Here is a 15,049-nt window from a genome sequence, read left to right on the forward strand (position 1 = left end):
TTCCATTGTAAAATCAAGTAATCATTATTAACAGCCATTCAGATGAATAAAACCTTGAGATAACGCTTTAGAAAATACTTTGACAACCTGTTAATTAACACAAAATCCCAAGGTTGTCATTCAAAAGAGAAAAAAATCCATGTAGCATATTTTCCTCTTTATTGAATTACTAAATTATGTCTTTAGAATTTTGAATACTGTAGCAATTAAGTTTTGTTTTCTCTTTTGATTACCTAATACATATGGTTAGATGTAATATTTGATTCTTTAAAGCTCTAGGTTTTATTTTCATTTTTGTTTATTTTTATTTTAGAGAGAGGGAGGGCGAGCTAGGGGGGAAGTGGGGAAGAGAGAGAGAGAGAGAGAGAGAGAGAGAGAGAATCCCAAGCAGGCTCCACACTCAGTGCTCAGCCGGACCCCACAGCCTTGGGATCATGACCTGAGCTGAAATTAAGAATCGGTTGCTCTACCAACTGAGCCACCCAGAGGCCCCTTAAGCTCTGAGTTTTAAAAGGACATTAGTCTTAAGGGAATGATTGTGAATTTGAGAAATCTACTTCATAATGCAACTTAGAATCATGAGAGCATAGAATATGTTTATATTGAAATTGAACTTTTTATCATATTTTAGCATTTCTAAGTTTTGTGTGGTTGCAACCATAATCACTTACATCTCTGAGGTTCCCACTTTATTCAGTAGGAAATTGTTTCACTGTAGTAGTCTGTTTGTAACTATAGGAGTGGGAGAAGGGGCATTCTGAGAAATAAATCATTTAACATGTATGAAAGTCCCATTGTTGAACACCAAACATATTATTTCTATTCAAGGGCATAGCACATGATAAATGTTTAAATGGATGTATTAGACTGAATATATTATTTTGTTCCACTAGAAGGTGAGTTCTGTGGGGACAGGAATTAAAATTATTTTTCATCCATTTTTTTTCATAACTATTTTCTATCTTTAGTCCCTAGAATAGTGCTCAGCATATATAAGGCATTCATTCGATATAATTCAGGTATTATATCCAATCTTCCAGTTAATAATTTTTTTTTTTTAATTTTTTTTTTCAACATTTATTTATTTTTGGGACAGAGAGAGACAGAGCATGAACGGGGGAGGGGCAGAGAGAGAGGGAGACACAGAATCGGAAACAGGCTCCAGGCTCTGAGCCATCCGCCCAGAGCCTGACGCGGGGCTCGAACTCACGGACCGCGAGATCGTGACCTGGCTGAAGTCGGACGCTTAACCGACTGCGCCACCCAGGCGCCCCCCAGTTAATAATTTAATTTAACAAACATACAATGTGCAGGATACTATGACTGGGTGATTTTAAGATAGTAAAAAGTTAAAAAAGAGGGGCATGGGGGCTTTTCCTTTAAGGAGATTGTAACAGAAAACAAGGTAAGAAAGGTACACATGTAACTTTAATAGCTGAATACTATTTAAGAGAAGGTAAATGACAGACTGGCAATGACAAACTCTCTTCTTTAATCCTGTTTTCTAATCCTGCATCTCTGTAGGCCACTTACCCCAGGTCTTTTTAGTTAAAACAATAGCTATTTGGAATTTTAAAGAAAAAAGGATTGTCCTTATTTGCTGATCTCCTTATACGAAATTATCATGTAAGTTATGTAATGAATCTTGTCACATTTAAAATAATATAGTGGCACCTGGGTGGCTCTGTGGGTTAAGCTGTTAAGCCTCTGGCCTCTTGGTTGCCGCTCAGGTCATGAACACACAGTTGGTGAGATCAAATCCCACTTTGGACTCTGTGCTGACAGCTCAGAGCCTGTGTGGGATTCATTCTCTCTCTCTCTCTCTCTCTCTCTCTCTCTCTCTCTCTCTCTCTCTCCCTCTCCCCCTCTCCCCCCCCCCCGCCTCTGTCTCGCTCGCACTTTCTCAAAATAAACTTTTTAAAAATAAATAAATAAAATAATATAAATTGATAGATCTTTTATGACTTGTTACTGTGTTTGTGACATTCAGCATGTCCCCTAAATGCAAGTTTAGAAATAAAAGCTACTCTTCAAGTCTCTTTGCCTTTCCAATTTAACCAGAACTGGTTGTTCCTTTAAATGCATTTTTTTTTTCATGTTTTGAATACTAATTGATCATATTAGCTTCTCAATGTTCCTGTCAGGACTGTTCAAGAACCATGTAGTTTGTGCCACTATGGTGATTCATGCTAGTTCAGGGTGAGCAAGCAGACAGTTCCTGAGTGTGAATCCTAGCTGGCCATCCTTAATAATCATGATTTTGGATGCATATTTATACTAACTTAATAAATGACATTAGTTTAACTAGTTGCTGTTTATTACTATATATATTCCCAACTATTATGCTGTTAAATACATTTGTAAATGGATATTTGCATGTTTATCAAAATGGATATTCATTTTTATGGTAGTAAATGCATCTATGTCCTTTTTTTTATATATAAAAAAATTTTTTTTAACGTTTATTTATTTTTGAAACAGAGAGAGACAGAGCATGAACGGGGGAGGGTCAGAGAGAGAGGGAGACACAGAATCTGAAACAAGCTCCAGGCTCTGAGCTGCCAGCCCAGAGCCCGACGCAGGGCTCGAACTCACAGACCGCGAGATCATGACCTGAGTCAAAGTCGGACACTTAACCGACTGAGCCACCCAGGCGCCTCCCCCTTTTTTTTTTTGAGAGAGCAAGTGGGGGAGAGGCCGGGGGTGGTGGGGGGAAGAAAATCCCAAGCAGGCTCCATGCTGACAGCACAGAGACCAATGCAGGGCTTGAACCCATGAACATGAAATCGTGACCTGAGCCAAAATCAAGAGTCCGATACTTAACCCACTGTGCCACCCAGGAGCCTCTCTATGTCCATTTCTGAACAAGTAAACACTAGTTTCAGAAATGTAAAGGGCTACAAGAAATTTTCATGTTTTCATCTTTTGTGATATTGTACAGAATTATTGTAAAATATCCTTGCAGGTGTATTCACAAAAGTGGATATACTAAGTGGGTAAAGTGAATATAGGAATACTGAAGTGGTTGCTCCCCTTTGTATCTTAATCTTTTCTGTTGGTGCAAAAAAAGATTGTATTTTACCTATCTGTAATCAACATCTGGTATGCATATCTTCCAAGTTAACAGTTTTCCAGTTAGACCCAGATCATAACAGGTACATTTGTATCTAGTGTAAGCAACCCAAGTATACTAGTCTATGAATGAACTTTAAAGGACTGTCAATTTTCTAAAAGAAAAAGGTAAGTAATTCAGCCAGCAAAATTGAGTTTATTCAAGAATAGCAGAGAAATTGTAGTTTGTGACAAACCATGGGGAACCATAGGCAACTTCAGAGAACAGAGAAGAGCTTCCATTTATAAAGGAAAGGAGGAAGTTGGGAGGGGTTATTTTCTACAAAAGTTCATTGGGGGAAATGAGAGTTTGAAGTGGTGGTGGCTTCTCATTGGCTGCAGGGGAAGGCAGCTTACTGTTGACAGCAAAAGGCCATCTTCTGTCTTCCTGCTGGACTATGCAAGCTATGATGAGTGATGAGTTTGTGAGAGTCCTCTCTCCATGACTTCCCAACTCCAATTTTACTTTAGGTTTCCTTAATGTATTTTCACATTTCCCCCATTTGATAAAGAATTTTCTTTAAAAGCATTGCTGATCAAGAGTTGGGCCATTTCTTCCTTATTAGAGTCATTTTTGTCCATCACTGCCAGGAGGGACCTTTTCTGGGTGTCATGTCTGCAGATTGGAAACCTTTGAGGCCACTTTTGAGTGACTAGAGGTAAGAGGGAGAACTCTCAGGCATTTCCCATTTAAAGTCTGTATCTTATTAGGTTGTATCTGTTGGAGATCATCTTGAAATGCTGAACCAGCATCACTCTTTGGAGTATACCATTTCTACAAAGGTTTGGTAGGCTACAGTATATAATCTAAAAATGATTTTATAAAATAAATAAGAATAATGACCCTAGTTTGTATATTAGTTCTAAACCAGGAGCCCAGACCTGAAGATAGCCAGCTAAAGAGATCAAAGGGCCATAGATGGTCAGGTGGAATTTGTTGTAGTCAGTATGCTTGTTCTGTAGTTTTATGAACTTGGGATTTTACTTCTCCAGAGGAATTTAGGTGCAACCTGTGGTGTTTGCTATTTCATAAACATCTTGTTTGGCAAGTAAGTAATCAAGGTCTATGCAATTATCCAAAACTATTTTAGCCAACAAGTAAAGTGATCGTTGTTGGGCTGCTACTGCCTTACTGGTGGAATCATAAAGTTTTCCCAGTTACAGAGAGAGATTCTTTTTTTTTTTTTTTTTTTTCAACGTTTATTTATTTTTGGGACAGAGAGACAGAGCATGAATGGGGGAGGGGCAGAGAGAGAGGGAGACACAGAATCGGAAACAGGCTCCAGGCTCTGAGCCATCAGCCCAGAGCCCGATGTGGGGCTCGAACTCACGGACCGCGAGATCGTGACCTGGCTGAAGTCGGACGCTTAACCGACTGCGCCACCCAGGCGCCCCCAGAGAGAGATTCTTAATCATTTATTCACTGGCATGAACAGCCACCAATGGGATAAGTGCCCTTATGATGGAGGCAAATCCAGAATAATGTATACCTCCTGGGAGTTCCCATGTAAGGCAACAATGAAGGTTTGATGGGGAAGACCAGTAGGAGGACCAATGGAAGGCTTCATTTTTATTGTGGATGTCTGTGGGCTAGTTAGTAAGCCTCCAATCTGCCAACTATGTATTTTGGCCCGTTGAGTGGTCCACTTGCCACAGACAGATAAAACCAGGTGGTGCACATAAGACTTTTGCTAGGGTTTGATTATTAATTAATGCCATTAGTTGGGATTATTCAATTGGACCTTTGAACCAAGGGTCAGTGGTGGTTGGGGAACAATTAGGGAGAAACTGTCCTTTTCGGTGAACTTTATTCTTTTTTTTGTTTTTTAATGTTTATTTATTTCAGAGAGAGAGAGAGAGAGAGAGAGAGAGAGAGAGAGAGCGAGCAGGGGAGGGGCAGAGAGAGAGGGAGACACAGAAGCCAAAGCAGGCTTCAGGCTCTGAGCTGTCAGCCCAGAGCCCGACATAAGGATCGAACTCACGAACTGTGAGATCATGACCTGAGCCGAAGTCAGGTGCTTAACTGACTGAACCACCCAGATGCCCCTATGGACTTTATTCTTGAAGGGTGTGCAGAGGTGGGTTGTTTTGTTATAGTGAGCCGACCTGTAGTAGTAGAAAGAACAGGGAACCATGTGATTAGTTGCATCGAGAGCTAGGATAGCAGACAGCTCAAAGCAAAGCACAGGAAAACCTGGTTGTAGAAGTTTGACCCTGTAATATCTAGAGGGGTGTGGGTATAGTTAGTGGTCACACCGGAGATGAAGGAAAAGTTTGCTCTGAGGAAGACTAAAGGGTTGCAAGTCTCATGGACAGGTCCAGCAGTCAGAAAGGTTTCCCCTTTTTTTGAGGGATTGGGAAATACGAATGAGGGCATCATCTCATCAGGATAGATAAAGGAGAAAATGAAATGAGAAAAAGCAGAAAGGAGAGAATATACAGGCCCGATCCTGTCATCTTGGGGAAGCTGTCTGCTTCAGTATCCTGTGTTTCATTTCCTAGAAATCTTTAAATTTTTTTTTAAGTTTATTTTGAGAAACAGAGCGAGCAGGGGAGAGGGGCAGAGGAACAGAGAGACAGAATCTCAAGCAGGCTCTGTGCTGTCAGCATGGAGCCCCACGTAGGGCTCCATCCCCAAACCCTAGGTATTTGACCTGAGGTGAAAGCCAGAGTTGGACGCTCAACCAACTGAACTGCCCAGCTGCCCCATATTTCCTGGAAATCTTTAATTTGAGGTCAGCAGTGGATGGCAATTCCGGTCAGCATTTGGGCTATCTTTAGATGAGACTTATAAATTCACGAGTCAGTTCCTTGTAGTTAAGTGGTACAAGGATTGGTTCATAACACTTGATAAGGACCTTTTCAGTGTGGTTGAAGAGAGTCTTTTTGGAGATGTCTATTCCAAGAAATGAAATCCTCAGGTTGCATTGTGTGGTGTTTGAAGTTTTCATCTCCCAAGAATGTGATGTGAAAAGACTGTTCAACTAGAGCATGATTATTTTTGAGGGATGTAATTAGGCCTTTGCAACGTTAAGTATAGCACCTTTTATTAGGTGCAGGTCAAAAGAGATGGAAGCTAGGGGTATAGAGCATCCAGTAATTATCCCAAAGGGTGAGAGCTTATGAGTTCCAAAGGGAGTGGATCTGAGCGTTAGAAGGACCATCAGTGCTACTTTTGGCCACGGTAGTTAGTTGGAGGGTTTCCACAAATTTCGCCAGTTGAGTTTTGATGATGCAGTTGGTTGGTGTGACTGGTTCTGAACAATGAGGATGATAGCAGTGAAAATGCTGTAGAACTGGCCAAACAGCATAGACTTGCTGTAATATTTGACCAGCATAATGGGTTTCCCAGTCACTGTGGGGCTGAGGTAGGGTTCCCCAAATAGGGATGATTTTTTCCCAATAGGGTATTAGCTACTGAAGAAGTAGTAGCTTGTCTACATGGAAAGGCTTCAAACCAGTGGGAAAACCTGCAAATCATTACCAAGATATATTTGTGTTCATGAGATGGGTGGGTAGCTGAGTACAGCCCGTTTAGAAGACCTCAGATAGTCCTTTAGATAATTTAAAGTGCCCAGGAGCAGTGTGGACACAATGCTTGGGTGATTTTTTGAAGAGGGCATCTTGCTATTGCTGGACAAAGGGGAAATCTTCCTGGTGGACTATGCAAGCTTCCACAAGTGGTATGTGGGTGTTAGTCTTCCCTTCATGGCTTCATGAATCCCAAGTTTGAATTATGCTTCCTTAACACATTTTCACAAGATCTATCAGATTTTTTGAATAGTAGAACAAATTTTTGCACTTGGTGAAAGAAAAAGACCAAAAATTGACCATAAAATCTAGTTGAATAAAAAACTTGTAATTAATCTGACCAAATTATGTGCACTCTTTCCATATGAAGGGTCTTCACAGCCAGCCAGCTGCAGAATTTCTCTCTTCTTGCTGCATATGCTGATACTATTTTCTTTCTCCTTATTTCTCCCCTTCCCTTGCATTACCATTGTTTATATGTGTTGTGTTTTACTACTGTCTGTTAATATTTTCCCTCTTGTATTACTTCTCTACATTAGCAGTCATTGGCAGCAGTAATGGGAAAAGCAGAGGAAGGAATAGGTGAGAAAGAGTGAGAAGCTAGGAGAAAAAATCTGTAATGGAACCTTCCATCCTCTTTTAATTGACTCATAGGAAAAAGGAAAGGAAGCTTATGTTATACCTACTCTTAATTTTTACTTCACTCTTGTTTCCTGCCCCAGTATCCCAAGAGCCCCTAATCCTCTCACATTTTTTCCGGCCTTGTGATTGCTCTTTGTATCCTGGTCTCAAATAAGAGGCTTGATGTTTTCTTCCTACATCTTAATCTCATATTTTTGTTTTCCTCCAAGGGGAATAATTATGATTCTAAATGATTAGTAGCAGTAAGTTAAGTTATCCCTGATATAGAGCACAGGCACTGTCAATGCTTACTTTTCTTGCTTAACCCACACTCTGTTTGGGTCAAAAGACTTTTATTAACATCAATTATTATTATTATATTATACGTATACAGCTAGGTCTTATTCTGTTACTCTGATCCCTAAGGTGACTTTGTAAATAACTCCCTTGTATATTGATTTTCAACTCAAGGACAACTGTATAGGGTGGGGGTGTACTCAACTGATAACCTTAATGCATTGTATGCACTTACTGAGGAATATGTCATATCCCATAGAAAGTTCTACTACTTGGCAATAAGACAGGGATTTCAGAAACAGAATTTCAAAGGGCATGTAGGGCTACCCTTTTATCTCATTTCCTGTTGTACAGAGGAGAGCTAAGCCAGGCATGTTCCAAGCAGAAATATTCATTCTTACTGTTGAATAAAATTGAAATTGTATTCCTTTATCTTTTATTTTACATCTGTTTGGTTTTGTGGGATAAAAACTTGTCAGGGGTATTTGGTATTTCATGGGTTTCACTATAACAGTAAAAAATCCTTTAAAAAGTACACAGTATGCATCTATTATGGATGAACAGTGCTATTAATATCCACTCTCTCCATGTACACATTTTGTTTTTTACCCTCAAGCTTTTGAGTCTCTAACTTTTAACCTCTTTTCCTGTTACATTGAGAAATTCTTTTGTTAAAGTCAGACTATTTAAGCAGTATGGTATTTTTAAATATTTGTAGGATCCTCATGATAGTTATTTTGTAAATGTGTTTTGCTTCCTGTTTTTCTCCCCAGCCCTTTCATTGTTTCACTTTTACTGTAATTTCAGATCCTCTTCTCCTTAGTCAAGTAAGCTGAAAAATACCGTTATATAACTATACATGTTGTTGTGGTGGTACAGTTTATGAACATACAGCTTATCTTCATCCTCATTTAAGGTATTAAGACCTGCTCTATGATGATCCTGATTGGGATGCTTTAAAAATAAGAGATATATACCACATATTCCATGGATTCATTGTTTTCTAGCATTTTACTGTCTAGGAATACAGGCAATACTTAAGTGTATAAAGATATTGATTTGGTTTTAATAGTGACCATATTATTAAAGAGCAAGTAAAGATTTAAATTGCTTATCACATAATGTTCACTAAATATTTAAAGATGAATGAAGTTTACATGGTTGATGATTAAAGGGAAGCTGTAGGAACCACAATTAACAAGGCTGAGAAGAAAAGTAACTAACAGGTTAAAATTAATGAGAGACTAAAGAACCAAATTCCATCATAGCTTTTTGTAAGGAACAAGTATCATTTGTTAAGAACCTACTCAATGTTAGACGTTGTTTTACATCTATTACATCTAGTATTCACAAAAATCTTGCAAAGTACACATTTTTATTTTACATATAAAGAGATTAATGTTCATAGAAGTTAAATAAGTTGACCAAAGTCAAGGTAATTAATAGTCTAGCTCAGACTTTGAAACTCAGAGACTTATAATATACTTTCAATATATATAAAATTGATTTTAGACTAAAAAAAACCCAAAAACAAAGACAACTATTATCCTGAAATGATTAAACATTTGAGTATCTATTAGAGCCCAATTACATCCTAGTTTGTTGCATAGTTTTTCTTCAGTTTGAAATTTTTCTTTTGAAGAAAATTCATCCACATTTTTAAGCTGCAGTGGTGTATTATGTAGGCAGTTTTCAATTTTTTTTCTATCATGACTAAAGAGGTATGCTAGCAAGTCTGTTTTAAGTTTTTTTTTTTTTTTAATGTTTGTTTATTTTTGAGAGAGAGAGCCAGGGAGCGACAGAGAGAGGGAGGTGGACAGGCTCTATGTTGTCAGCGAAGAGCCGGATGCAGGGCTCAGTCCTGTGAATCGTGAGATTGACCTGAGCCAAAGTCTGAATCTCAGCTGACTGAGCCACACAGGTGCCCCAGCAGGTCTGTGTCTTAATTATTCATAAATAATTTAAGTGATCTAATTTACAATCATCCTTTTGTCTAATGTTGATAAAGGAATTATATATTGCTTTAACTCTTAGTATATCAGGAAAAATAGTCATGGGTGTCATCATATTTTTTTATATTTTTGAGTAATTTTGAGAAGTAACAACCAAGGGATAGTGGACAGTAACTTTATTAGGAATTGTAATAAATATTGAGACCTAGTAAACAAATTTTTATTCCATATTTTCCTGAAATGAGTAATGAATGTCCTTTGAAAGCAGGTAGCTGCTCATCAATGTCTATATACAATCCTGGGACTATGCATCCTATAAATAAAGATTCCAGATATTATATGCATCTTTAAATTGATTCTAGCTTATCATTATGTTTGGTTCTTTATCGTGGGCTTATAATATCAAAATGTAATAACATTTGAAACTTTTTCAATAACTTTTGAAAACTTTGACATCTCATAATCTTTTTAGAGGGAAGTCATCCATATTCTTTCCTCTATAATTATAAAATATTTTCATTTTTATATTTATAAACACTACTTAGAAGTACAAGTCAAATAAGATTTTCATTTCTATATTTATTTCCTTCATCTATTTGCTTCCTGACTTTGCATACACATCTAGCTTAGTCATTTGTTGACTTACAAACTGTGTTAAATAACTTTTAGTGCACAAATACCATAAAGGATGAAAGAACACTGCCATAGTCCTATTAGCAAGTTGGGATATTCCAAATTCTTGTTGCATAATACTGTGTGATGAAGACCTTCCCGTTGGATGACTAACTGGATAGGAATGCCATATTTGCTTTTCTTAAAAATTCATTGCTGGGGCACCTGGGTGACTCACTTGGTTAAGTGTCCAACTTCTGCTCAGGTCATGATCTCTCAGTTACATGGGTTCGAGCCCTGCATCAGGCTCTGTGCTGATAGCTCAGAGCCTGGAGCCTGCTTCAGATTCTGTGTCTCCCTCTCTCTCTGCCCCTCCCATGCTCACACTATGTGTCTGTCGCTCTCAAAAATAAACAATACTTTTTTTTTTTTTTTCAAACTGGTGCAGCTGCTCTGGAAAACAGTGTGAAGATTCCTCAAAAAATTAAAAATAAAACTACCCTACCACCCAGCAATAAGGAATTTATCCAAGGGATACAGGAGTGCTGATTCATAGGGGCACATGTACCCCAATGTTTATAGCATCACTTTCAAAAATAGTCAAATTATGGAAAGAGCCTAAATGTCCATCAACTGATGAATGAATAAAGAAGATGTGGTTTATATGGAATACTATTTGGCAATGAGAAATAATGAAATCATGCCATTTATAGCAACATGGATGAAACTGGAAGGTATTATGCTGAGTGGAATAAGTCAGTCAGAGAAGGACAGATACCATGGTTTCACTCATATGTGGATCTTGAGAAACTTAACAGAAGACCATGGGAGAAGGGAGGGGGAAAAATAGTTACAAACAGAGAGAGAGGGAGGCAAACCATAAGAGACTCTTAAATACAGAGAACAAACTGAGGGTCGATCAGAGGGGGTGGAGGAGGGGGAAAATGGATGATGGGCATTGAGAAGGGCACTTGTTGGGATGAGCACTGGGTGTTGCATGTAAGCGATGAACCACGGGAATCACCCCAAAAAATGAGAGCACACTTTACATGCTGTATGTAGGCCAATTTGACAATAAATTATATTAAAAAAAAAAAAAAGTTAAACCTACACAGAAGCAAGAAATGTATTATTAATTGTTGGATCAATTGTAGCAATAATTAATAATTAAACTCAAAGATTAAGAACTAAAAAAATTTAAATAAAATAAAAATTAAAAAAGTTGTTTACTCATTGATTCTTAAGTTTGAGAAAATATCTATTTGAGTCATCTGAAAATTCATGATCTGAAATTTTGCTTGCATCGGTCAAGCAAAATAATGAGCAATTTCAGCATCATCATAGTCTAGAGTGCTGTTAGTTTCTTTGCATTCATCTTTTGATTTGTCTAATAATTGTGCTCAGTATGGGCAGAAAATGTAAAATTCAGAACTTTCAACTATGTTTAGCTTTTATTAAAAGCTTTCATCAGTGAAAGTTTCTACCTCCCTCTCCCTCTTGCAAAAATGGTGTCTCTGTACTTCTCTTACGCTTTCTTTCAAAGATGTAATATAGTGGGCAACACAATTAGAAAACTGAAGTACGCTGTTATAGTGATGATTTATTTCACTACCAGGTCATCTGTAGGTGATTCCATTATTTCATTTTCTTGTGATTTTATCTTTTGGCGTAAGTTGTGATTAATGATTAAATAATTCCTAGGATAATGAAGTAGCAAAATACTCAAGATACAGGAAAATAAGATCCCTAAAATAACATAATGCATTTTCCATTTCTAAAGGGATCACTATAATGTATCTTCAGTTTATAAAAGCATCAAGTGAACTTTATTGTGTTAAAAAATGAATATTTTGTTCTTCAGAAGGTTTCTAAGTTCTTTTTCTTTGGAAGATAGGAAATACCAGTGCTGATAATAAATTTCAAAGAAGAAATTCAAAAACTGAAGCTGGGTCTAACAGATTCCTTGTATACTAGAGGTTAATATAACTTTGTTCCTTAATTTATATTATAACTGAACACAAACTAGTTTGTATTTCTTTCTCCTATCTCAAGTGAAAGTGTTAACCATTGTAATTCCAAAATAATAATAATTTGACCAAATGAGGCATTCATCTTAAAAATCAAAGTACATATTGTTAAATTAGTTCATTTATCTTTATCCAATCCAGTGAATTTTTGCATTAAAAAATAGATGTATAAAGTATAAAATTTGATATATAAAAAATCATTTATAAAGTTTATAATATTTTCCCATTGAGAATAGTTAATTTTTATACATAAGAAAAGCATGGCTATTATGGCATCCCACCATAACAAGCATTTAATGATAGAACCACACTTTATAAATCATGATCTGAGAGAATTATCAAAAACCAAAGTGAAGTCAAGAGGATCAGTGCCCTCCATGTAGTAATATTTACTTTTGCCCTGAAGCAGACATGTGAAAAGATGTGTCAAGTGAAGAAATGCTAGTAAATTCCAGAGATGAAGGCCTTTTCCAAAAATACCCCTGTTTCTTTCTACTGATTATTGCTAGTTTTTTTTTTTATGGAATAAGAACCCAAACTATTTTGTGATTAACATTAGTGTATGATACTATTTAACAGAAGTTAAATAGGTGTGTAATGTAAACATTTTGTTAGTGATATTCTTGAAAAAAGGGTTGGGAATTTTTTAAGCCATGGAAAGTATTTTTTTCCTTCCTCATTAACGGGGTATTTTAGGGAAAAAAATGTAAATATATGCAGTACAGGGGTGGAAGAGGATGAGGAAGGCAGTGCTGCTGTATATCAAGGGACAGAGAAAATCTTTCAGATATTTAAAACGGCAGATGAAGGGGCACCTGGGTGGCTCAGTCGGTTAAGCGTCCGACTTCGGCTCAGGTCATGATCTTACGGCTCGTGAGTTCAAGCCCCGCGTCGGGTTCTGTGCTGACTGCTGGGAGCTTGGAGCCTGATTTGGATTCTGTGTCTCCTTCTCTCTCCCTCAAGAATAAATAAATGTTTTTTAAAAATAAATAAAAAATAAAAGGGCACATGAAGAAGCAGGCGTAAGGGAAAGTGTTCACAGAAAATACAGGAACCTGGTCTAGCTCTGTCCTTTGAAGGAAGAGATGTGCCTGGACACATCATGGCCAAACTGATGAAAACCAAAAATTAGGATAAAAACTTGAACGCAGTCAGAAAAGGCACATTACGTAGAAAGAACAACAATTTGAACTATCATGATCTTAACAAATAATGGAGGCTGGAAAACTGTGAAGCTACAACTTTAAAGTACTGAAATAAAAAAAGCCTGTCAATTCTATACCTGAGGGAAATACCTTTCAAGAATAAAGATAAAATAAATCTGCTGGCATACTGATTAGGAATGTAGGCTCTGGAGGAGTGCCTGAGGCTGAGTGTCCAACTCTTAATCTTGGCTCAGGTCATGTCTCACTGTACATGAGACCGAGCCCTGCATCAGGCTCTGTACTGATGGTGAGGAGCCTTCTTGGGATTCTCTCTCCCCCCCATCCCCTCTCTCTTTCTGTCCCTCTCCTGCTCACTTGCTCTCAAAATAAATAAAACATTTTTAAAATTGTAGGCTCTGGAGACAGAATCTTGGATTTGAATTTCAGCTTGGACGCCTCTGGTGATCATGGATGAATTACATAAATTCTCTAAAGTTCAGTCTCCTTATGTATTTTACTAACATATATACTTTATTGGGATAACACCTAAATTAGTAAGTAATCGAGAAAAATAAATGAGAGAATGCTTTTTAAGCCCTTAGTACCTGCTTGACATATGTTAAGTTGTTAGAAAGTGTTAGTTACCATTTATTCGTATGTATTTTTAGCTAGTGTAGCCAACCTTTATGGAATTTTATGCTTTCTATTTTTATCCCTCCCCCCACCCCAGCTTTAGAGAAGTTGGCTACATCTTGAAAAAGGAAGAAACCATTAACAATATTGAAAATGAGAAATCACTTTTGCTGCTACTTTGACTTGTACAAAGACAAGATTTAGGAAGCTCTCATTTTCAGAGAAAATTCTTATAAATAATGCTTTCCCTTTATTTTCTGCATAGCAATGCATAGGCAGAAATATAGGGCGTTTTTGATCATTGATTTTTACGGAAATTATTACATAAGGCAATCCCTGGTAGAAATGAACTCTTTGTTTTAGATGCCATGATTATTGAAGATATTACACTTTGGATCACTAAGAAGATCTGCAGTTGATCTCCAAATGTATTTTAGTAAAGTATGAATGGACATCATATTTTTATAGTTTCATTTTAGTTTCCTTGTTTCATATTCTTCATTTGAAGATTTCTTAGGCTTTTAGAGAGTATTCAAAATAATGATGTCATTTAAAAATAAGTTTAGACCATAAATTGTGTTTTCTATTACAGTAATAAATGATATTTTATCTATTATTTATGACACTTTCACATTACTTCCATGAAATCTATAAAAAACCTGTCCTCCCCCCCCCCTTTTTTTCAATTTTAGAGGGAAGGAAAGCGAGCAGGGGAGAGGAGCAGAGGCAGGGAGAATCTTAAGCAGGCTCCATGCTAAGCATGGACCCTGACCCAGGGCTTGATCCCGTGACTCTGGGGTCATGACCTGAGCCAAAATCAAGAGGTGGATGCTCAACCGACGGAGCCACCCAAGCACCCTTGTTCCTTTTTTTTTTTTTTTTTGAATGTTTATTTATTTTTGAGAGAGAGAGAGAGAGAGAGAGAGGAGCAGGGGAGGGGCAGAGGGAGAGGGAGACACAGAAGCCAAAAGCAGGCTCCAGGCTCTGAGCTGTCAGCACAGAGCCCTACATGGGGACTGAACTCACGAACCGCGAGATCATGATCTGAGCCGAAGTTGGATGTATAACCAACTAAGCCACCCAGGCACCTCTGTGTTCCTTCTTTTTGATAAGATTTCAA

General features: G+C 37.5%; 1 protein-coding gene across 3 annotated transcripts in view; it reads left to right on the forward strand.

The window, feature by feature from the left end:
* Nucleotides 1-15,049, forward strand: part of POLK (DNA polymerase kappa) — a 74,054-nt gene that overhangs the window by 1,455 nt on the left and 57,550 nt on the right. The gene's annotated exons all lie outside the window — the stretch shown is intronic.

Source organism: Lynx canadensis, chromosome A1, assembly GCF_007474595.2.
Source record: "Lynx canadensis isolate LIC74 chromosome A1, mLynCan4.pri.v2, whole genome shotgun sequence".
In the NCBI taxonomy this organism is placed as follows: Eukaryota; Metazoa; Chordata; class Mammalia; order Carnivora; family Felidae; genus Lynx; species Lynx canadensis.